Consider the following 26,025-nt stretch of genomic DNA (forward strand, 5'->3'; position numbering starts at 1 on the left):
GAGCAATTATGCATCCCTGTTTTACAACTGATCGGACTCTGAATGTATCACTCTGAAAGCCATTGTTATCCAGAATTGTCGCTGTCATGTTATCATGAAGGAGTCGCAAAGTATTCACAAATTTATCAGGACATCCAGTTTTCAGAATGATGGTCCAGAGAGCAGTTTGACTGACAGTATCAAAGGCCTTAGTTAGATCAATAAATGCCATATATATAGGTTGGTTTTGCTCCTGGCATTTTTCTGGAAGCTGAAGTGCTTTCTCCCAGTGAGTTTCTCATAAGGAGACATTCCAAGTGCACTGTGTAACACCCTGTTGTGAATGTAATTCGCATACATAATTGCCTCTCCCCAGAAAGAATTCCCTAAACTGGAATCCATTAACATGGCTCTCATTGCTTCCTGAAGCACCCTGTTTTTTCTCTCAGCAGTTCCGTTGGAAAATGGGCTAAACGGAGCTGTGAAACTCTTATTTATTCCCTTACTCTCAAGGAAGTCACTCAATGCTTTGCTCGTGAATTCCCCTCCCTGGTCTGAGCGTATAGCCCCCACCGTGGTGCCATGTTGAGTTTCGATTCTCTTAATGAACAGTTTCAGCTTCTGCTCAGCTTCACTTTTACGCTTGAGCAAATAAAGATGAGTGTATCTCGTAAAATCATCTACCACTACCATAAAAAACCTCGCACCTCCTCGTGAAGTGTTTATTGGCCCTGATAAATCAACATGAACTAGCTGGTAGGGAGCTGATGTGGTCCTTTCAGCCTCCCGGTTTATGGGTGCAATTGTCATTTTCGCTTTATGACATGCATCACAATCCATTAACTGTCCACAATCTTTCAAACGCATGTTTTCACTATGCATAGGGGTTTTCTTTATTGTGTCAAAGTTTGCATGCCCCAGCCTCTAATGCCATTCATGGACGCAGCCTTGATGTGTCTGTGCCTCAGCGTTTAACACAGCACACCCTGCTTGACTGCCTTTTATTACAAACTGGGAATCATTCAGGCTTCCCTGCATGCACACTTGATCACCCCTCATTACATAACATTTGTTTCTATCAAACAAGACTGAAAATTGACAACTGGTCAGTTTTCTCACAGACAACATGTTATGAGACAGTTCTGGTACAAACAAACAATCTGACAGTATTCCAAGCTTATCAAATCTCACCAGACCTCGAGCCTCCACATTCTTCCGCGATCCATCCACTAGTTGAACAAAGTCCTGCTCATCTGTAGACGTGTAAAACAAACTCCTGTCTGTAATTAATATATGGCTCGCACCGCTGTCAAGAATCCAGTCAACAGGTCCTAAATCTTGAGACTTCTGTTTACAAACAAAGTTCACACTTCCTTGCTTCCAGCCTCCATCCCTGGAGTTGCGCCTGACTGCACAGTCTTTCTGGAGATGCCCACGAGCCCCGCAAACATAACAAGCCTTTAGCCGCTGCTGCTCCTGCTTGTAATACTGCTTGCTTCCGACTGCCTCCTTCGGCACGGCACTTTTCTTCTCCTCTTGTCTCCGCTGCCATTCCTGGCTCAGCTTTTCCTCAATAAATGCAACATTGAGCCCCCCATCGGGCATGGCTTCAATTCCCATAACAAAGTTATTCCAACTCCCATCGAGTGAAGTCAGGATCAAATAGGTCTTCTGAAGTTCACTGTGTTCAACGCCTTGGTCCGTCAGCTCTGCAAACAAGCGTCTGAATTCCGTGAGATGCTCACTCATTTCACACTCACCCGTGAAGCGCATCTGGTACAGCTTCCATGCCAAACACAACTTAGATCCCGCGGTCTGTTGCACATGAAGGGCCTCCAACACGTCCCACATCTGTTTGGCGTTTGTAACATCTCTCACGTGTAGCAGTTGAGAGTCTGATAGAGCCAGAGTAATAAAAGCTTGTGCCCTCTCATCATTCCGTGTCCAGGCCGCTGTCAGGAGTGCAGGGGGTGTACCTTCAATAGCTTTCCATAAATCCTCTTTTATTAGGAAAGCACGCATCCTTGGCTTCCAACTGCCATAATTCTTTTCATTAAGTCGTTCCATCGGCAAGCCTCCAGACAAGTTTACAGCAGCCATCTCTGCTCACCTCTGTCTGGCACAATCAATCAAGCTGCCCTCTGGATTTCCGTCTGCCGTTCAGACCAGCCACTTACTCCTGTGTAACGCGCTGTGGATCTGGGCCCATAACCCTGTTGATGTTTGGCGATTTCTTGCGTGAAACAACACGTTACGTTGGATGTAAGATGGTAAAGAAGCATCACAGAGGCTTGAGAAAGTTTTAAGAGTCTTTACTAAGACATTATGGCCAAAGGCATTTCAAGTAGATACATGTAGAGTTTCACCCCCCTTTCAAGATAGAACTAGGTAGAACTGCTTGCTTCAAAGACACACACAGAAGAAGAAAAAAACTAACAGCATGCTGTCACAACTTTCCCAGCTGTTATCTCCCATTACCATGACAACCTGTCTGGCCTTGAATGTCTGCTCGCTCAGGCCAGGCATAGCTGATAACACAGAACCATTCCCATACATCTTGAAACATTTCAGACTTGATGAAAAAACACATTGGTAGTACGGCCTAGTAAGCCAACACTGTGGCCCATCCACATATACAGTTAACCAATACCTGAATAGGACTGTTGACTGGCATCATACAGCTATATTAAGTCCAGAACTTCTGTCAGGGAAAAGGTGTCCAAAAACAGGTGGGGGCAACAAGGCCTTATGTATGCTACAGTGCAACTGTACTGCATGTTTGGAAGAGCATCCAAATTAATCTGAGCCCTTTCAAACACTCTTTGCAGATGCATCCCAAAGCTTCTTCTGTTAGTGGTTTAGCACAGCAAACCAGAATGCTAACTGAATCAAGCTTTCGGCTCTTTCTTTCTCTCTGCATGTGTGCATTCAAAGCTGAAGCTGCTGCTGCTCAGGTCCAAACTAGCCAGTGCATCAAATGCATGACTGTGTTTTAGATGTTTGGTTTCAAATTAAATTAAATTGAAGCTGAATTAAATAATTATTTAATTATTTTAGATAATTGCCCCTTCTCATCAGCTGATGCTGGTTTCGCCCAGAGAGGGAAGCTGCTATTCCTCCCATCACAGCTTCCCTTCAGGGTTGACTTCAGGAGAACTGAGGGGTAGAGGATTAAAAGTGAGTTCCATGCATGCTGTGGTCTTGATACTGATCCCCCACCCACCCATGGCTATTCTAAATCCAGTCAGGCATTTACCATATTGTCTAGTTTGGCTTGACACACTCATAGCTGGCACTGGACTCCATTCCATCCCTGCAGGTAAATTGTCCATTATTGGGGATTGTGGAGGATGTGATTGCATACCAGTTTGCAGGAGGGAGACCAGTTGGGGTCAGGGGTGTCACTACCAGGGTGCAGAGAGTGTGGCCCGCACCAGGGTGTCACCATGAGGGGGGTGACACCCTGAGCCGCCCCACCCCGTGCCGTTGCCCGGCAAGGCTGCTCCAACTTCTTCTCAGAGGCGGGCGGGTGGGCGGGCGAGACTGGGAGAAGCATTGGCGGGGTGAGGGAGGCGCGTTGGCGTTCCCAGGCCTTCTCCAGCTGGGTGCCCCTCCGGCGCGCACCCTCCCAAGGGCATGGACGGGTGGCTGGCCTCAAGTGTGCGTGCCCAGCCACCTCGTCCATGCCCCTGGGAGGGCGCACACTGGAGGTCTGCACCCCCCCACACTCCCGCTAGTGACGCTGCTGGTTGGGGTATCTGAAAGAATATGTCAGTAGCAAAGATGTCACTATGCAAGAGAAAATCTTCCAGGAAAGAATGGAACTGGCCTAGATTGAGGTGAAAATATTTTGGCTCAAAAGGAAGGGGAATGCCCTGAGAAAGCCAATTCAGAAAGGAATGCCCTGAAGGGTCTCTTTAGAATGGAAAAATTGTACATTCTGGTGAAAATGCAATTAGGGAAGCTAGGCTAAGAGTGTTTCCTCACTAGGTGTTTAGTGTGGAATTGCCATGCTTCATTCACTCTCTTTTTATTAGGCATTCACACAACTCTGTCATCCAAAAATTGTCATTCTATATTTTCCTTGTGGTTCTTCCATCCTTTCTCAGACCACAGAAAATCTGACTTTAAAAAAAGAATGGAAAGGTAATGACCTTACAACTACTCTGTCATCTTTATTTTTCAAGGGCTGGGTTTTGACATGTTCAGTGACCCTTGGGAGAGTGAACCTATCACCATGTGGCACATATTCGTTATAACATTAGTGGTGGGCACCACTTTATGACTGTTTCTCCCCCCCCCATTTTTTATTGCTGTGTGAAACAGTACATTAGTAAATAAAGGTATAAATAGCAAAATAGAAATAATTATTTTTTACAGATCAGGTCATAACATGATTGCCTTAATCTTTTAGAGATTGTCCTCCTATATTTCCTTGTGGTGTTTTTTATTTTTAATCAATTTTTTAGTTATTGCTAAAATACTTTTCCAGGCACAATTGTTTTCTTAAAAAATGAAAAAAATATAACTCTATATGATGCCATAATGCTATAGAGTTATTGTAATACAGTCTTACTGTATAATGCTATAGCCTCTTCAACTAAAGGTGGTTTGAAATAATAATTTAAAAAGTTAAGGCCTGCCTAAGAAAACTGGTCAGGGAGGGTAGGCCGTCTTCCCCAATCACCACCCACCCCACCTCAGACAGTAGGAGAAACTAGAGGATAGCCTCCATATCAACTACCTCAAGCCCTATGATCAGCAGGGGAAGCCCTGTTGGTGGTACTGCCACCACTGGCTGCTTCCTGATTGGTGTGGACTTGTGACAGGACCTTCACAGTGGCAGTTCCCCATTTGTGAGGTGTGTCTCTCTTCCTCATGATTAATGTTCAGGAAGAACTTAAGAACATTTTGGTTCACCTGAAATTCCTGTGAGGGTATATGATTGTTTTTAGATGTTAGTAGTCCCCCATAGTTCAGATACACAGCTCGTAACCATCAGAAACCATGGGGACGGTGTAAAAGCCGGAACGGAACGGGCCGGAATGGGCCCTTTATAAAAGAATTTGATGCCAAAAACACTGGGATGTGTTAGAGACACTTCAGAACAACATTTAGGAACAAAAACCATTCTGATAGGATGTTATTAACCCTTTAACTACCAAAATGCCCTCCGGAACAGAATGAAACAGCCTGGAACGGCGACTTCCCAGCAAGCCAGACCTCCGAAATTCACCAGTCCCACATGACTACATGGGATGCATGAAATTAGACACAAAACTTCCATGCAAACCACATTCCAATACCCGTTCCGGGCTATAATACGCTTTGACGTAAAACAGCCCGGAACGGCGACTTCCCAATGAGCCAGACCTCCGAAATTCACCAGTCCCACATGACGACATGGGATGCACGCAATAAGACACAAAACCTCCACGCAAACCACGTTCCGATACCCGTTCTGGGCTATAATACGCTTTTACGTAAAACAGCCCGGAACTGCGACTTCCCAATGAGCCAGACCTACCAAATTCACCAACCACACATGTTGCTGCCTCTCCTTTTGTTGGGAAATGGGAGATAACACAGGATGACCCAGGAACCTCTGGGGTGATCAGCAATACCCTTTCTTGCTGTTTGTAGGTCCACTAATCAGCACTATTGGTGCTGCTACCAGGTTGTGAATGGCTGGTGAATTGGGGGGAGAGAGAGAAAGAGAGATTGTAGGGGCAAGTCAGCTGGCTTTTACTCATGGCTTTTCTGCTGTAGGTAATGAGAGAAGACACTGGTTGCTGCCACTGAGCCACCTTCACAGTATAAATACAGCATACCTGGCCTGCTGTCTTTTTGGTCTGAAAAAAGAAGGGATCATCCTGTCTCTGCAGAGACCAGCAGATCTTATAGTGCCCATAGTGGGAAGAAGAGTAAACTGCAGCTATTGTCTAGCACCAAAAGCTATCTGTAGTTGCATTCAATACTAATATAGCTTACTACAAAAACCTTGGTAGGAAAGAAAAACAACAATGTACTATATCGTTTCCACACACATACCTCATTAATCATTTCTAGAGCTGCCAACTAAGTAATAATATTTATTGGAGCAATTTGTTTTGCAGTTAAATTTGCATACTATCAACATTTCATTCAGGATGTTTTGTGTAGATGACTGTATAATTCATAAATAAACACTACCACTCATTGTTAGAATGAAAGGTCATCTTTAATATATATTACAGTAACATAAGAGAATCAAAGTATTCACAGAAATACAGAAGTGTGCCCTTAACTTTCAGCAGTACCAATTTAAATTTGACATCATCAAATGAAATTTGTCTCTGTTGTTAAATTAACTGAAGTTATATTTGGCTATATACCATTGAAAACAATTGGAGCGCATAGCACAAATCTTTGCTTGTGTGTATGCAAGTGGGTTAGCAGTCTACTGGCAAGTTTGATTGTTTGGGATGCTTTTGAACTGGCTATTGACTTGGCTGGTTCAGATGTTCTGGGCTTTGTTCAGAAAGATGTATTATTGCATGGCACGTGGCTTATGTGGAAGTTTTGTGACTTTTTGCATGAATCCCATTGAGTCATGTTGGACTGGTGAATTTGGTGGGTCTGGCTCATTGGGAAGTCGCCATTCCGGGCTGTTTTACGTAAAAGCATATTATAGCCCGGAACGGGTATTAGAACGTTGTTTGCGTGGAGGTTTTGTGTCTTATTGCATGCATTATTATTTTTATTTATTTATTTTATTACATTTTTAGACCACCCTATAGCAATAAGCTCCCAGGGCGGTGTACAGCATAATAAAACAGGTTAAAATACAAAAACACAATAAAACATAATTAAAAATTTTCTATTTTAAATTCAAATTTTTAAATTTTTAAAATTTTTAAAATGCCTGGGCGAAGAGGTAGGTCTTTACCTGGCGCCGAAAAGATAGCAAAGAAGGCGCCAGGCGTATCTCATCAGGGAGGGCGTTCCATAGTTCGGGGGCCACCACTGAGAAGGCCCTAGCTCTAGTTATCATTCTCCATGCCTCCCTATGTGTTGGGACACGGAGAAGGGCCTTCGACGTCGAGCGCAGCGACCGGGTAGGTACATAGCGGGAGAGGCGTTCCGCCAGGTATTGCGGTCCGATGCCGTTAAGGGCTTTATAGGTAAGAACCAACACTTTGAATCTGGCCCGGAAACATATTGGTAGCCAGTGCAGCTGGGCCAGGACAGGTGTTATATGATCAAATTTTTTTGTCCCAGTAAGAACTCTGGCCGCAGCATTCTGCACCAGCTGAAGTTTCCGAACCGTCTTCAGAGGTAACCCTACGTAGAGTGCATTACAGTAGTCCAATCTAGAGGTTACCAGAGCATGGATAACTGTGGCAAGGTTCTCCCTATCCAGATAGGGTCGTAGTTGGGCTACCAGCCGAAGCTGGTAGAACGCATTCCGTGCCACCGAGGCTACTTGAGCCTCCAGTGACAGGAGCGGATCTAATAAGACCCCCAAACTACGGACCTGCTCCTTTAGGGGGAGTGTAACCCCATCTAGGGCAGGTCGGACATCAACCATCTGGGCAGAGAGCCCCCCCACCAACAGCAGCTCAGTTTTGTCAGGATTGAGTCTCAGTTTATTAGCTCTCATCCAGTCCATTATTGCGGCCAGGCAGTGGTTTAGTACATTAACAGCCTCACCTGAAGAAGATGAAAAGGAGAAGTAGAGCTGCGTATCATCAGCATATTGCTGGAAACGCACTCCAAATCTCCTAATGACCTCGCCCAGCGGCTTCATATAGATATTAAAGAGCATGGGGGACAGAACTGAACCCTGTGGGACCCCATATTGGAGTATCCAGGGACTCGAGTAATGCTCCCCAAGCACCAGCTTCTGGAGACGACTCTTCAGGTAGGAGCACAGCCACCGCCAAGCAGTGCCTCCAACTCCTAAGTCCGCAAGATGTCCCAGAAGGATACCATGGTCGATGGTATCAAAAGCCGCTGAGAGATCAAGGAGAACCAACAGAGTTACACTCCCTCTGTCTTTCTCCCGACAGAGGTCATCATACAGGGCGACCAAGGCTGTTTCTGTACCAAACCCCGGCCGAAAGCCCGATTGACATGGATCCAGATAATCAGTTTCATCCAAGAGAGCCTGGAGCTGGTGAGCGACCACACGCTCTAAAACCTTGCCCAGGAACGGAACATTTGCTACCGGTCTATAGTTGTCAAGACTTTCAGGGTCCAAGGAGGTTTTCTTTAGGAGCGGTCTCACCACCGCCTGTTTCAGGCAGGGTGGTACCACTCCCTCTCGTAAAGAGGCATTGATCACCTCCTTGGCCCATCCGGCTGTTCTGTTCCTGCTAGCTTTTATTAGCCATGAGGGGCAAGGATCCAGAGCAGAAGTGGTCGCCCGCACCTGTCCAAGCACCTTGTCCACGTCCTCGAGCTGAACCAACTGAAATTCATCCAATAAAACAGGACAGGACTGTGCTCCGGACACCTCATTAGGCTCAACTGCTACAATATTGGAGTCAAGGTCCCGGCGGATGTTTGCGATCTTATCTTGGAAGTGTCTCGCAAACTCATTACAGCAGGCTATTGATGGTATTATTGCGTTCTGAGGACCAGAGTGTAAAAGTCCCCGAACAACCTTATAAAGTTCCGCTGGGCGGTTAGAAGATGACTGAATGGAGGCAGCAAAGTACTGCTTCTTCGCTGCCCTCACCGCCTTCACATAGAGCTTGGTAGAGATCTTCACAAGTGCAAGACCACAGCCATCGGGAGTTCGTCTCCATTTGCACTCAAGCCGTCTCCTTTCTTGCTTCATCACTCTTAGCTCCGGGGTAAACCACGGAGCCAATTGAGCTCTGCAGAGGAGAGGGCGCACCGGGGCGATCGTGTCAACTGCCCGGGTCATTTCCGTATTCCACAGATTGACCAGGGTTTCGACAGGAGCGTCAGTTTTATCAGCCGGAAAACTCCCCAGAGCCTTCTGAAAACCTTCAGGATTCATTAGTCTCCGGGGGCGGACCATCTTAATAGGTCCTCCACCCTTGCAGAGGGGAGAAAACATTGTGAGCCTACACCTCAATAGGCGATGATCTGTCCATGACAGAGGAATAGATGTAAAATCCCTCACTCCCAGATCACCATCCCCTGCTCCAGTAGCAAAAATTAAGTCTAGAGTGTGCCCCGAAATATGCGTAGGGCCAGTAACAAATTGAGACAGCCCCATGGCTGTCATGGAGGCCATGAAGTCCTGAGCCGCCCCAGACAAAGCCGTCTCGGCATGAATGTTGAGATCCCCCAATACCATAAATTTGGGGGATCGCAACACCAAACCCGAGACCACCTCTGTCAGCTCAGTTAGGGAGGCTGTTGGGCAGCAGGGTGGATGGTACACCAACAGTATTCCCAGTCTGTCTCGCTGGCCCAACGTAATATGGAGACACTCCAGACCATTAGCTACCTGGATAGGGTGCCTAATGAGAGGGATGGAACTTCTATAGACCACAGCGATTCCCCCTCCCCGACCCTCGGATCTACCCAGATGCTGAACCGAGTACCCAGGTGGGCACAGCTGGGAGAGATTAATGCCTCCCAGATCGCTCACCCATGTCTCAGTAATAAATGCCAGATCGGCCGCCTCATCCACAATTAAATCATGGATGAGGGAAGCTTTATTATTTACCGATCTGGCATTAAGAAGCAGCAACTGGAGATCCGAGAGTTGGCTGATAGAACTACCAGCAATCCTGTGGATGTGGGGAGGACCGGAAGACGGTACAGCCACCAATTGTCTGTGCCAAGTTCCCCTCAACCGGCATGTCCTCCTCACAACGCCATACCTCCCATTACCCGTCACTACGCTAACAGGGGCCCCCTCTGGTCCCCCCTCCCAATACCCTATCCTCCCGCCCAGGCACATAATAAAATAAAATAAAAATAAAATAAAATAAAAATACACACACACTCACAACATACAGTCATACAAACATCCACTCATTCCATTCAGATCTACACAACAACCACAGTCCCGTGCTCCATGCGCACCAACGCAGCTCTCAAACCGTTCTTCCCGGGAAAAGCGCCACCTGGAGCCTGGTCCTGCGAGGTGCCCACGTGCAGAGCAGGAGCCCAAGAAGGAGAGAGCAGAGATGTTGGCCAAGCAGCAGCAGCAAAGCAGGCAGATGGCTCTCCCTCCCTGGGCGGTGATGGTCCTCTTCCCTTGCAGGCACTGGATCTCCCAAGCCCCCTCAGCCAGCCGGCTTATATATCCCCTCCAGAGAAGGGACAGGTGGAACAGTATCAGGCACAGCTGGCTGAGTACCTGGAGCCTGGTCCTGCGAGGTGCCCACGTGCAGAGCAGGAGCCCAAGAAGGAGAGAGCAGAGATGTTGACCAAGCAGCAGCAGCAAAGCAGGCAGATGGCTCTCCCTCCCTGGGCGGTGATGGTCCTCTTCCCTTGCAGGCACTGGATCTCCCAAGCCCCCTCAGCCAGCCGGCTTATATATCCCCTTATGCATCCCATGTAGTCATGTGGGACTGGTGAATTTGGTGGGTCTGGCTCATTGGGAAGTTGCCATTCCGGGCTGTTTTACGTCAAAGCGTATTATAGCCCAGAATGGGTCTCTGAACGTGGTTTGCGTGGAGGTTTTGTGTCTTATTGCATGCATCCCATGTAGTCATGTGGGACTGGTGAATTTCGGAGGTCTGGCTCACTGGTAAGTCGCCGTTCTGGGCTGTTCCATTCTGTTCCGGGGGGCATTTTGGTTGTTAAAGGGTTAATAAAATCCTATCGGAATCGTTTTTGTTCCTAAATGTAGTTCTGAAGTGTCTCTAACACATCCCAGTGTTTTTGGCATCAAATTCTTTTATAAAGGGCCCATTCTGGCCCGTTCCGTTCCGTTCTGGCTTTTACACCATTCCGAAACAGTGCATTCAGTATTGTGAGTCCAGTCCTGTGGGACCCACTCCTGAATGAGATTAGGCACTCCCCCTCCCTGCTGAACTCAAGTGCTTGACAAACTCTCTTCTATTTCAACAGGCATTTTAATGTAGCTTACAGTTTCTTTGTTGAATTTTAATTTTTCTTGTCCTTTTTATGTAGAAATTCTGAATATTAAGTACTATATAAATACCTGAAATAAAAATACAATAAATGTTTCAATGTTTTTTAAATGTTTTAAAGATGATTTTATTTTATTTTATTGTTAACTGTAATTTTTTAACATTTTGATGTTTGCTGCCCTGCGAAGGAAGGGCAGGATAGAAATTTAATAAATAACAAGTAATAATAACTTCTCTTTTTTATATATAATAATTTTTTTATTATTCAAATTTTTATAAAAACAAATACAAATACAACAAAAACAATACAACAGAAAAAAATAAAAGAAAAAGAAAAACTTGACTTCCGATTTGTTACAGATCAGCTATAAGTATATAATATATATCAAACCTGTCTCCTAGAACATACAAAATTCACTTTTTTCCAAAGTCTATCTTAATTAATCGTCAAATCCCATTATCATCATTTCATTTTTTTCTTTCAACAAAAAGTCCAAAAGAGGCTTCCATTCCTTAAGAAATGTATCTGTCATTTTTTCTCTAATAAGACATGTCAATTTGTCCATCTCAACTAAGTCCATTAATTTCAATAGCCATTTTTCCATTGTTGGTATTGATTCCATTTTCCACTTTTGTGCATATAGTAATCTTGCTGCCGTGATCATATATAATATTATTCTTCCATATTTCTTTTCCTTTTGTTTATCCATAAAACCCAATAAAAAAAATTCTGGTTTTGACTGAATATTTATCTTTAAGATTTTTTGCATCATCCTACCTATCTGTGCCCAAAATAATTTTGCCTGTTTACACAACCACCACATATGATCAAAAGATCCTTCTTGTTGTTTACATTTCCAACATACATTAGAAACATTACTATACATTTTTGACAACTTTTCTGGAGTCATATACCAACGATACATCATTTTATAAAAATTTTCTTTAAGATTATAGCATAATGTAAATTTCAAACCTTTTTTCCACATATTTTCCCATTGATCCATTTGTATATTATAACCAAAATTTTTTGCCCACTTAATCATACACTCTTTTACTTGTTCTTCTTCCATGTCCATTTTTAATAAAAATTTATACATTTTTGCAATTATGCATTCATCATTTGTACACAAACCTATTTCAAAATCAGATTTATTTATTTCAAACCCATACATTTTCTTGTCCATTTTAAATCTTTCTAACAATTGTAAATAGGCAAACCATTGTGAACTATATCCTTCCTTTATTAGTTGTTCTCTCTCTTTCATTATATATTCACCATGCACATTTTCTAATGGTTCTTGGTAAGTTAACCATTTCTCTTTTCCAGCCATTTCTCTTCTATAAAATGCTTCTTGACTTGAAACACATAGTGGTATTTTTGAAAAAAACCTTGTTTTGTATTTATTCCATATATTCAACAAAGGACGTCTTATAAAATGATTATTAAAATCCACATTAACTTTTACTTTATCATACCATAGATATCCATGCCATCCCCACTTCAGGTTGTGACCCTCCAAATCCAATAATCTTTTATTCCTCAATAGAATCCATTCCTTTATCCAGACTAAGCAACAAGCAGCAAAATAAAGTCTCAAATTTGGTAATCCCAGCCCTCCTCTTTCTTTGGCGTCTTGTAATAATTTAAATTTAACTCTTGGTTTTTTCCCCTGCCAAACAAATTTAGAAATATCTTTTTGCCATTGTTTGAAAGGTAGATCAGAGGATATGACAGGTATTGTTTGAAATAGAAACATCATTCTCGGCAATACATTCATTTTTATTACAGATATTCTACCCATTAATGACTACTGTAATTTATCCCATTTTAACAAATCTTTCTTAATCTCTGTCCATAGTTTTTCATAATTATTATGAAACAACTTTGAATTTTTATTTGTCATAATGATACCTAAATATTTCACCTTTTCTTCTATTTTAAAATCTATCTTCTCCATTAACTCTTTTTGATCTCTTAAAGATAAATTTTTCACCAGCATCTTCGTTTTTTGATTATTGATCTTAAATCCTGCTAATGGTCCAAATTCTTCTAATTTATCCATCAATACTTTGATTCCTTCCAAGGGATTTTCTAATACAATTATCAAGTCATCAGCAAATGCTCTCAATTTATATTCCTCTTTTTTTATCTTTATTCCCGAAATCCTTTTGTCTTGCCTTATGTCTCTAAGCAGCACTTCTAAAACCAGAATAAATAGAAGGGGGGACAATGGACATCCCTGTCTTGTACCCTTTTGTATTTCACATGAGTCCGTTAAATCCCCATTGACAATTATCTGTGCCTTTTGTGATGTATAAATCAATCTGATCCATTTTATAAAATTATCTCCAAAGTCCATTTGCTCTAGAACCTTAAACATAAATTTCCAATTCAAATTATCAAATGCTTTCTCAGCATCCAAGAAAATCAAAGCAGCTTGTATGTCATTTCGTTGTTCTAGATATTCCAACACATTCAAAACATTCCTGACGTTATCACGTAATTGTCTTTTAGGTAAAAACCCCGCTTGATCTTCCTGAATAAATTGTTGCAATATTATTTTCATTCTTTCAGCCAAAATCATTGTAAAAAATTTATAGTCATTATTCAGTAAAGATATTGGCCGATAATTTTTTGTTTTAGTTAAATCCTGCTCCTCTTTAGGTATTAATGTTATATTGGCATTTTCCCAACTATCCGGTATCTTCCCCTCTTGTAAAATAGAATTCACTGTATACTGTAAAGGTAGTAAAAGTTCCTCCTCCAAGCATTTGTAATACATTGCTGATAGTCCATCTGGTCCTGGCGCCTTTCCTAATTTAATTTTACTTATAGCCTCAGATATTTCTCTTGACGTAATAGGACCATTAATAGCTTGTCTCTGAAGATCTGTAATTTTGGGCAAATTCTGTTTGGATATATACTCTTCTATTTTTTCTGAGGGAATTTCCTGACACTTGTACAAAGTTGAATAATATTGATGGAAAACCCTTTGGATTTTTAAATTGTCTGTCAACATCTCATCTCCTTCTTGTATCTTTAAAATAAGATTTTTTTGTCGTTCTTTTCTTAATTTATATGCTAGCAATTTCCCCGGTTTATTTGCAAATTCAAAAGTCCTTTGTTTAGCAAAATTTAATTTCCTTTCAATTTCTCTAACTGTCAACATTGACACTTGTTTTTGTAACATTTTAATTTGATTTACAGTAGAAGCTTTAGTTGGATTCTTTTTCAATTCTTCCTCTTTTTGTTTTATTTCTTCCAAGATCAATTGCATTTTCTGTTGTTTCTTCTTTTTTAATTCAGAATTACATTTAATAAAATATCCCCTCATAAATGCTTTACTTGTATCCCAAACAATATTTTCGTCTGTTCCTTTATGTAAATTGTGTTCAAAAAACTCTTTTAATTTCTTCTTACATTCCTGCACTATTTTATCATTCTGTAATAAAGATTCATTTAGTCTCCATCTAAATCCAAGATTTTTTTTTTAAAGTCAATATCACTGGATTATGATCCGAAAAGGTTTTTGGTAACACATCCATCTTGGAAATATCTTTCACTAAATTTTTAGACATCCAAATCATATCAATCCTTGAAAATGTTTTATGTCTTTCTGAAAAGTAAGTAAATTCCTTTGCATTGTCATTTATATATCTCCAAGCATCCACCAATTCTAAATTTTCCATCAATTCGAAACAGATCTTCAGCAATTTGCCCTGTATCTCTTTAATATTTTTCTCAGAAAGTCTATCCATTTTTGGTAAAATTACCCCATTCCAATCACCCATGACACACCAATGATCATATGCAAACTCTGATAGTTTTTCCATAAGTCCAGTATAAAACCTTGTTTTATCTTCATTAGGAGCATAAATGCCCACTATCAAATTTTTTGTACCCTGAATGTTGATTTCAGCTCCCACAAATCTGCCACTATCATCCAATAATATCAATTTAGGAGACAATTGTGAATTAATATAAAGAACCACACCATTTTTTTTTGAATCCTGCTGAAATAAATTCTTCACCCAAATTTTTACAAATTAAATATTTAGAATCTTTCTTCTTAATATGAGTTTCTTGTAAACAAATTATATCCAATTTTAATTTTTTCAAATAATGAAATACTTTCTTTCTCTTCTGCGACGAATTAGCTCCATTTATATTCCAAGTTAGATATTTGTAATCCATTTTTAAGCATATATTTTAGAAAAGTCTGTGCCTGTTGCTCCCTTTGATCCATCATCATCCTTTTCTTCCTCTACCTGTTTCTGTTGACTTTGTTTCCCAGGAATTATGTCCATATCTTTGAGTTTATCTTCTTCCATGTCTTTTGAAGCTTTTCTCAAGAAATCCCTTGCTTTTTTAACAGTATTTAATCAATACTTCTGTTGTCTAAATGTAAAAATCACTCCCTCTGGAACATCCCATCTAAATTGAATTTTACATTGTTTAAGTTTTTCTGTGAGGAAAGCGTAATCTTTTCTCTTACGTAGAAGCCTAACAGGAATTTCCTTCATCACCTGTATTTCTTTACCGTCAATTTTGAAGACATTGTTAAAATGATGTTGCAAAACCATATCTCTGGTCCTCTTTTTTAAAAAATAAACAAGCACATCTCTTGGGATTTTTTTATTGTTGCATATCTGGAATTAATTCTATAAACTTTGTCTATTTCAAATTCCATCCGATCTTCGTTCCTGTCGAAGGATTTTGCCAAAACATTAACAATTTTCTCTCTGATATCTTCACCTGTTTCCTCAGGAATTGCACGGAATCTCAAGCAATGTTCTTTATCTCTAAGTTCCATAACAGCAATATAGTCCAAATTTTTTTCCAATTCCATATTTGTAATATCTATTCTATTCTCTAAGGTTTGCACCTTATCTTTAACATTTTTTACATCCTGTGTTAATTGCCCAATGTTATTTTTAATCTCACCCACTTCTGTTTTAATATGATCTTGTAAATCTTTAAAATCCTTTTTCATATTGCAAAATTCATCTTTAAGTTGTTGTCTGTCCTGTTTCATCTCTTGTTTCAACTCTTGTTTAAAATCACTAAATCCCTCCATAATTTTCTGGAACATGTCCATCCCTTCCTGTGTATCAATTGAAACTCTTCGCTCCAAAACTTTGGCTGTTTTCCTAGTTGTCATTTTTGGAGAAAAAAAACCTTTTCTATTATTAGCCAATGTAGAGGGAAACAGTTTCTTTTCTCCCAGCAACAAAAAAGTTAATATTCCAGGCCTGTTTAACCAACACAGTTCTTATCTCCAGCACATTCAGGAATGTAAAACAAATCCAGTTCTCAGCATCCAGCAGTTAGTAAGATACACGAACAGCAGATTCGTTAAAAAAAAAAATTAATCCAAAATAAAAAAAAATATTCTCAGATATATTTCCTTCAAATAATCAAATCATCTTATCTAATAAGTTGCCTCTTATCCATTTAAACTTTGTAATTCCAGCTTTAAGCCAGCTTTTTGTCATAAAAAATAAAGCAGGTTCTTTGAATTGCTCCCTTCTTCCTTAGCTTTGTATAATACGAAAAAAATGTGACTCACCCAAGTTTCTGAGTTGCCGATTCGTAAACAAGTCTCTTTTACAATAGTAATTTAAGTTAGTTGATAAGATTTAGACAGAAGGAGGCTAGCTCGTTAAAAACGTTTTTACAAGAGAAAGAAAAAAACGTCTCGCTTACTTTCAGCACAGCCTGTTGGAAATCCAGACTCAGTCTTCCGCTGCTAGAGAAGCCTTCTTATCTCAGGGGGATTCCTGATCAAATCTAGCAATCTACAGCTTGATGGAGTTCCGTGGATGATCTCTTCGGTTCCCCTTTTATCTTGGAGAACATTTACGCCAGTCAAAAATTCCTCTTGACTGGCTTTTAACTGAAATAAGCTTCCTCTGAGATAGAGCTCACTCAGAGACAATCACCAGCCAGCACTCCTTCCAGGAAGTCCAAGTAATAATAACTTCTCAATCGCTTGAATAATGTCTTAAAAGTAGCCCCATCGTTCTTATTTATTCTTCACCTTTATTCCACTTTTCTTTCCTATGCAAGAGGCACAAAGCAGAATAAAAAGAACTATAATTTACCTGATCTATATCTTTTCTAATTAAAAAAAAACTCCTTACACACAATCACAAGTTTCAAACCCAATAAAAACAAATGTAATACACATGTGGTATAAGGGCTGAGGAAAATGGAATCGATCAAGGTGGGATGGATGTGATTGAAAGAATATGTATCACAAATCAAGGGGAGTTATGATTTTGAAAAAATTGCTTTTTGCTTGCCAGTAATTGCTTAACATGCAGTAGAAAAGCCCTGACTTGGGCCCCAGTTACTTCTCCTTTTCTTAGGCTGGCAATAGGAAATAACAAGGATGGTGCACAGCCCAGGCATGGCATGACTTGCATGAGTCAATAGACTCACTCCTATGTGTGGCGACGGGGAAAGGCGGCTGACCCAGCCACCGGGATGAACACACACATCTTGTGATTGTTACACAAAATCATCACCCCGAGTTCTGTGGAAAACACCGAGGACAAGGAGGGAGGGGGTGCGAGTGGGTGACTTGGCTAACCTCCAAAGGGTGCTGGCTTCATGCAGTCAGGCAAAGAAAGGAGAAGTACTGTCGATGGGAGGAGGGAGCAAAGAGCATGTTAAGAGAACTATATAACTTGCAACCATATTATTAAGCGCCAGACTTGAACCTTCAGGCATGAGTCAAGGGTCAGTCTCCTTTTGCAAAAGTTTATGGTAATCAATAAAGGCTTTGGATCTGATCTGGTCTCCCATTTGGTGATTATTGGGCTCCCACCAGGTGTCAAACGAACCCATTTGTGTAACAATTCTGGCGACCACGAAGGAACTCCTGCGTTAACCCACTGGCCTTCCCAAGGCCGTTGACTGGCCAAGGAGGAGCTCCTAGGCCAAGTTTGGCTTGCCTTGGAACGTTGGACGAAGGACGGAGGGCACTGCGGTACCGACTGGAGTCCCCATACAGTGAGACCAGTGGACCAACGCCTCTTGTCGTGGTGGTGAGGTCTACCTGTCCAACGGAAGAGACTGGTAAGGTCCAAACTACGGGGGGGGTTAGTTACAGTGACTAGGTCCGTGTTCTGGGAAGAGTGTTCTGGGAAGATGGGAGGTGGAACTTCTTTTCTAGAGGAGAAGTTACAGAACCCATGTTTTCTGAGAAATTTTAAGGAAATTAGGGGTTCTTTTGGTGAAGGCGAAGTTACAAAGTGGAAGTTGATCAAGTTTTGCAACCGGGAATGGACCATGTGGGATTTGGGATGGCCAGAGGGAGGAACCTGGGATAAAAATGTCATAGCTGCTGTACATGCAAAGGTAGTGCATGAAGGAAGGTGGAATCAGTTTCCCTGTATTGATGTGTGGCAGGATAGGGTGGAGCAGAATCCACCCTGGATTCAGAAGTGTAGGAAAACCAGTTGTAAAGCGATGATGGCTAACAACCATGGGGGCTAAAAGAACCAGGCCTCCAGGGAGGAAGGAAAAAAAGGTGTTACAACAAGAAGAGGAGGATTTTCCATTGCATCCCCCTCCTTATGACCCAGGCCCAGTTCTAAACCCTGCTCTAGTTCCAAATGCAAACCCTGCCCCGGCCCTAGCAGGAGGTCCTGGCCCAGGCCCGGAGGTGCAAGATGACTCCCCAGGAGCTGCCAGTCCAAGACCAATCTCTCCTGACCCAGGGACACCAGGTGGCAGTGGAGGTTTGGATAAGGACAAATTGACTAAGTGGAACAAATGCAAAGGGAATTGGAGGAAGAAAAAAGAAGCCAAGAACTTTTAAACCAGAAATTAGCAAAAGCCTTAAAGCAACAAGGTGAATGGTTACAGCAGCAAGGGAAAAACACTTCAGACCCCAGTAGTGCAGAATCAGAAGAAGAGCCAGAGCCAGAAGGAAAATTAACCTCAGCCACAGGAGTAAAGACAAGGTCACAGTCTAAGAAGGAGGAAAAATTGGCAGGTCATTATCCCATGAGGGAGTGGCTATTCCAGGGGGTGGAGAAGCATATCTGTATGTGCCTTTCTCCACCTCTGACCTGTTTAATTGGAAGAATCAAACTCCCACCCTGAGAGAGGACCCCACTAAAATGAATGATCTGTTTCAGTCCATTTTCCTAAGTCATAACCCAACTTGGGGAGACATTCAAACTTTGTTGCAAACCCTTCTCAGTCCAGAGGAGCGAACCATGGTAATCAGTAAGGCTCGAAGACAGACAGAGGCCGAAGCCATGCAGCAAAATGGGATCCCCGCTGCGGATGCCTTCCCTACAAGGGATCCAGGGTGGAATTCCAGGGCAGGTGCCCCTGCCCCCTTAGTGAATTACGGAAGGTTAATTTTGCATGGACTGCAGTGCGCTGTGCCTAGAGCGTGCAACCTGACTAAGATTTATGAGGTGCGGCAGGGAAAGGAAGAAGATCCAGCTGCTTATTTGGAGAAATTACAAAAGGCATTTCGCCAGTTTAGCAATCTGGACCCTGATGCAGCTGAGAATGGTCGGCTATTAAAAACCATGTACATTCCTCAAGCAGCCCCAGATATAAGGAAGAAGTTGCAAAAATTGGATGGGGCAGCGGAGATGCCTATTGCACAGTTAGTGGATGTGAGTTTCAAGGTGTTTGTGAATCGGGATCAAGTGGAAAAGAGGGAAAGTAAGAAAAGCTGGAGAAAAGAATGTAGCATGATGGCGGCTGCAGTAGCCACTGGGGTTAGAGGCTGTCAAGATGGAGGAAGGCGGGCAAAGCTGGATGAATGTGCAAAATGTTTTAGAAAAGGCCATTGGGCCTGAGATTGCCCCCAGCAGGAAGGACAGAAGCGGGAAGGGCAAAGGAGAGGACTAAAAAGGGACGAATGTGCAAGATGTGGGGAAAGGGGCCATTGGGCCAGGGATTGTGCTCAAGCTCCGGTAAAGGAGAGGCAGCCTACAAGCCCATCCCCAAAGAAAGAAGAAACTTTCCATGTAGAGAAGGAGTTGGTGGACTACGAAGAAGATTCAGACTGAAGGTGGTTGGGACAGTCCCCTATGAGGCTAGAAGAACCAACTGTGCCTCTTAAAGTTAGGGGACATACATATAGGGCCCTGATTGACACGGGGGTGACCTATTCGATATTGCCAGGGGCAAAGCCTGACCAGATAAGCCCCCACGTTAAGAAGGTGGAAGGCAGTGATGGAATAAAACAAAGCCTTCACTTTACATGGCCCCAGCTGTCTAAGGTTGGAAATGGATACATACAACATGAATTCCTGGTATCCCCAAACTGCCCTGTTGCTCTACTGGGCAGAGATATTCTGGCAAAATTGCAAGCTTCCATTTCATTCGAAGGAAATCAGATGAAAGTGATTATTCCCAAATGTTGCAGCTCTTCTTATCAAATGGCCTTGAGGGAGGATAAACGGCAAAAGCCCAAACCAGAAATACCATGGGAGAGGGAGGCGACAGATGTCCCAGAGAAAGTGTGGGCATGCAAAGGCAATCCGGCTAGAGCCTTGGAGTCACAGCCAGTGAAAGTAATTCTAAAGCCTGGAGTTAAAACACAGCCAGTGAAGCAATATTTTCTGTGGTGGCCCCCGAACTCTGGAACAGCTTACCTGAGGAGATACGCCTGGCGCCTACGGTACTTTCTTTTAGGCGCCAGGTTAAGACCTGGCTATACTCCCAGGCATTTTAATGTTTTTACATTTAATTTTGTTAGTTAACTTGTTGTTATGTGTTATTGATTTTATTATATTATTGTATTTTAATCCAGTTTTGTACACCGCCCAGAGAGCTACTAGCTATGGGCGGTCTAGAAATGAAATTAAATAAATAAATAAATAAATAAATAATATCCTCTCAGACAAGAAGTAAGAGCAGGCTTGCAGCCCCTTATTCAGCAATTTTTGGAGGATGGGTGGCTGCGTGAGACCACTTCGCCATATAATACACCTATCATGGGGGTCCCTAAAGCAGGAAAACTAGGGGCTTATTGCTTAGTCCAAGACCTTCGGACCGTGAATTATCAAGTGGCCGGAGACCACCCTGTAGTCCCAAACCCACATACTATGCTTGCCCAGATTCCCCCTGAGGCTTCCCATTTCACTGTATTGGACTTGAAAGATGCGTTTTTCTCCATTCCCCTCCATGAAGATAGTCAGAATCTCTTTGCTTTGGAATGAGAGAACCCCCAAACGGGGAGAATCCATCAAATGATTTGGAATGTGCTCCTGCAGGGATTTTTGTCGGCCCCCTCGGAATTTACAAAAGCCCTTCAAAAGGACTTGGAGGACTGCAGGAAAAATCACCCCCAGACCCCGGTTCTGGTCTATGTGGACAATACCTTGATCTGTGCAGCAAATAGGGGGGCTTGCCTAGCAGCTACTATATCTCTGTTAAAGGAATTAGCCAGGAAAGGGTATAAAGTGTCAAAATAATAATAATAATAATAAAACTTTATTTTTACTCCGCCCTTTTCCAATAGGACTCAGAGCGGCTTACAACTAAAAACAAGATCATTAAAACATACAGAGTATATTATTAAAAAAGAATTAAACGATAAGAGAAAATTAAAAACTATAAGATAAAAGTTAAAACAGCGAACAGTATAAAATAATAATCATATAATATGATCACCAAGCCTGTAAGACATTAATCCTGGTCGTTCTCTGTCCCAAATGCCCGCTGAAATAAAACAGTCTTTACTTGTCGCCGAAAAGACGGCAAGGAGGGAGCTGATCGTACCTCACTCAGGAGGGAGTTCCACAACCTAGGGGCGACCACCGAAAAGGCCCTATCTCATGTCCACGTCAAATGTGCTTGCGAAGGTGTAGGGAACACAAGAAGGGCCTCACCTAAAGATCTCAAATCCCGGGCAGGTTCATATTGTAGGCTGCTGAGAAGTATGTGCATAGAGTTTTCCAGAAAGACAGTACAGAACTGACTATAAAGGGGTTAATCTGTGTTCAGGACTGCCAAGGTCAGCTCACAGCAGATGCGGCTGGCGAAGGGCAGTGAAAGCTATATATCCTTGAAAGCGAAAGCACAAAGTGTGGGGGATGTCGTTAGATGTTAGGAGAAGCCAGGAATGTGTTTATGTCTGTAACTTGAAGTCAGTAAAGACTCTTAAACCTATAACTGTCTGCGTCTATCTATCTTGGGTACACTGCTGCTAGCCACAACCGGGTACAACCAGTCACTGGGCATATGCTTGGAATCACCGCTACAACAGGGGTTATGGGCCCAGGCTACGGCCCAGAATAGGCAGCATTCGAACCCAGAGTGAGACAAGAGAAGCCCAGAACAGGGGCAACCAGTTCAGCAAAGAAGCAAGCAAGCCAGGAGCTTGGGAGAAGCGGTAACGTGGCTGAGTGCTTGATCGAGAAAGGCGAGGGAGAAGTGTGCTGTGGAGATGGCAGTTTCATTTTCAGCCGGGATGCCTCTGGAGAGGCTCACTAAATGTAATTATTCTAGCTGGAGACTTAGAATGCAGGCTTTCCTGACAAAAGAAGATTTATGGCAAGTAATCAAAGACGACCCACCAGGAGCTCCGCAGCAAGCGTGGATTCGCATGGATGAAAAGGCAAGAGCATTTATTATATTGGCTTTGGAAGACTCTCAGTTATTACACGTGAAAGAACGGCCAACAGCGAAACTTATGTGGACTGCTTTGAACTAAGTACATGTGAGACAGACACCCAGTAGCAAGATATACTTAGCACGTAAACTTTATCAGATGAAGCTGGCTGAGGACAGGACAATGTCTGAGCATTTGTTGGAATTTCAAAGACTGTTTGCAGAGCTGCAGGAGCAGAATGTAGAGCACACACAGTTGCAGAGAGTTTATATAATCCTATCTTCATTGGATTCGTCTTGGGATCCGTTAGTCAGTTCATTAAAGGCTATGTCAGACGCAGGCTTGACTACGGATTATGTCTCAGGCAAGCTTCTCCAGGAATGGGAGAGAAGGAAAGAAGCCAAAGGATGGGAGAAAACGGAGAAAAGAGAAAGCAGGAAGACAAACTTCAAAGACACAGAAGCAAGATCGTTTGGACTAAAAGCTTGTTATTATTGTGGTTCGAAAACACATCTACAAAGAGACTGTGAAGCGAAGCGTAGAGAACAAGGCTGGAAGCCGACAAGTGTGCAGCTGGTGAGTGCTGGGACTAGTAAACAGAAAAGCTGTGAGAACAAAGACAGAGATGTATGGGTTGTTGATTCTGGGGCCACCCATAGCTTAACAAAGGACAAAACTTTGTTCAGAACTTCACTTCCCGTGAAAGAGGATGTTGTGCTGGCGGATGGCACACACAGAGAGGTGTTGGGAAGAGGTACAGTAAAACTCAGTGTATTAAATACAATTATGACAGATGTATTGTATGTACCAGGTTTGGAATGTAATATAATGTCTGTAAAGAAACTGAATGCAATGGGATATACTGTAACATTTAAACAAGGGATGTGTGTAATCAAACCAAAGCCACAGTTGTTCCCATATGCAAAGAGGCAAAGTGTACCACAAACGCACCATACCAGATGATTCATGTTGATTTAGCGGGACCGTTTCAAAGTTCACAAGGAGGTGCCAAGTATTTTCTGGTGATTGTGGATGACTATACTAAGTATAGCGCCATATATCTGCTTAAGACTAAAGATGAAGCAGAGGGGAAACTGAAGCAATTTGTGAAAAAGGTCGAAGTGCAACATGGTGTGACTATACAAAGAATACGCTCTGATCAAGGGGGAGAGTTTACTGGCAAGTCCCTAGAACAGTACTTGTCAAAGAAAGGTATAGGACAGAATTTCACTGCACCATTTTCACCATTTCAAAACGGAATTGCAGAGAGGAAAAATAGGACACTTCAGGATGCAACAAGAGCCATGTTGAGGGACTCTGAGTTATCAAACGCGTTTTGGGGGAAATGTATGTTGTATGCCGCTTACATTCAAAACAGGCTATTCCATAGAGCACTTAACATGACACCATATGAAAAGCTCACAGGGAGGAAACCGAGACTTCAACACATTGCAAGGTTTGGGGCAAGGTGCTGGGTGCACATACCCAAAGGGAAGAGACATGGGAAACTTGCTCAAAGAGCACAGAGGGGAAATGTGATCGGATTCCAGAACGCATATTACCGTGTTTGGGTACAAAGTCAGAGAAAGGTGGTGCTGAGTAGAAGCATCAAAATACAAGAGCAGGATTGGGTTCAAAGTACATATGTTGATCTAAATAGTTCACATGATGCATCCACAGAACATGACTTAGAGCAGGAGGTAAAACAACAAGAAGAAGAACAACCTGTTACTGGAGTGGATGGGGAAAACAGAGGAAACTGTAACACTGAGACGCTCTGAAAGAGCTAACCTGGGGAAACCACCGGAAAGGTTTCAGATTGGCACAATCAGAAGTAAAGAAACAAATAAATACACAGAAATGTATGATGAGGAAACGTTGTATCTAGATTGTGTGAAACCATGATTTTCTGTAATGATTGTAACTCTGTAAAGCAATGTATCAAACATGTATTGTAAGTGCAAATGTATGTCTTTATGGAAAAGGTGGGAGCTGTAGGCTGCTGAGAAGTATGTGCGTAGAGTTTTCCAGAAAGACAGTACAGAACTGACTATAAAGGGGTTAATCTGTGTTCAGGACTGCCAAGGTCAGCTCACAGCAGATGCGGCTGGCGAAGGGCAGTGAAAGCTATATATCCTTGAAAGCGAAAGCACAAAGTGTGGGGGATGTCGTTAGATGTTAGGAGAAGCCAGGAATGCGTTTATGTCTGTAACTTGAAGTCAGTAAAGACTCTTAAACCTATAACTGTCTGCGTCTATCTATCTTGGGTACACTGCTGCTAGCCACAACCGGGTACAACCGGTCACTGGGCATACGCTTGGAATCACCGCTACAACACATATAGGGAGATGCGATCTGTCAAATAGTCTGGACCTGAGCCGTATAGGGCTTTGTAGGTCAAAACCAGCACTTTGAATTGTGACCAGAAACAAATTGGCAGCCAGAGGAGCTGTTGTAACAGGGGAGTTGTATGGTCCCTGTAACCAGCCCCAGTTAGTACTCTGGCTGCAGCTCTTTGTACCAATTTAAGTTTCCGAACAGTCTTCAAAGGCAGCCCCACGTAGAGCACATTACAATAGTCTAAGCGGGATGTGACCAAGGCATGCATCACCCTGGTCAGATCAGGCAGGTCCAGGAACGGGCGCAGCTGGCGCACCAGTTTTAATTGGGCAAATGCATTCCTGGATACTGCAGCAATCTGGGCCTCCAAATTCAAAGCTGAGTCCAGGAGTACACCCAAACTGCGAACCTGAGACTTCAGGGGGAGTGCGACCCCATCCAGTACCGGTTGAACCCCTACTCCCAGATCTGCCCTCCGACTGACCAGGAGTACCTCTGTTTTGTCAGGATTTAATCTCAACTTGTTTACCCTCATCCAGTCCATCACTGATGCCAGACACTGGTTTAGGGTCTGTACGGCTTCCTTGGCTTCAGGTGGAAAAGAAAAATAGAGTTGAGTGTCATCAGCATACTGATGGCACCGAACACCAAAACCTTGGACTGTCGGTGTGTGCGTATAGAGATCATACAAAGAAGAAATTCTAGGGACGCATAGATCAGTAAATGAGCCAGGCCACGCAAGTTTCTTGTAAGAGTCTTTACTGACAAAATACTAAACACAGTTCTCTCTCTCCAAAACTACTTTTCCCCCACACCAGAGCTTCTGCAAGTTCCTGCTTATCTACTTGCCCACCAGCTGCTGACCTTGGCAAACCTGGCGCTCTGTTCTGCTCTGCTTAACCCGTTTATTGCAGGTTTCCTTCTCTCACTAAAAATCCCTGTCTGTGAGTCCCATAGCTTGCTTTACTGAACAACAGCCCCCACCTGAGACTCACAGATTACAAAACTACATGTCATTGTTACTTTTATACAATCTTAACTTG

This window comes from Rhineura floridana, chromosome 3 (assembly GCF_030035675.1).
Source record: "Rhineura floridana isolate rRhiFlo1 chromosome 3, rRhiFlo1.hap2, whole genome shotgun sequence".
Lineage (NCBI taxonomy): Eukaryota > Metazoa > Chordata > Lepidosauria > Squamata > Rhineuridae > Rhineura > Rhineura floridana.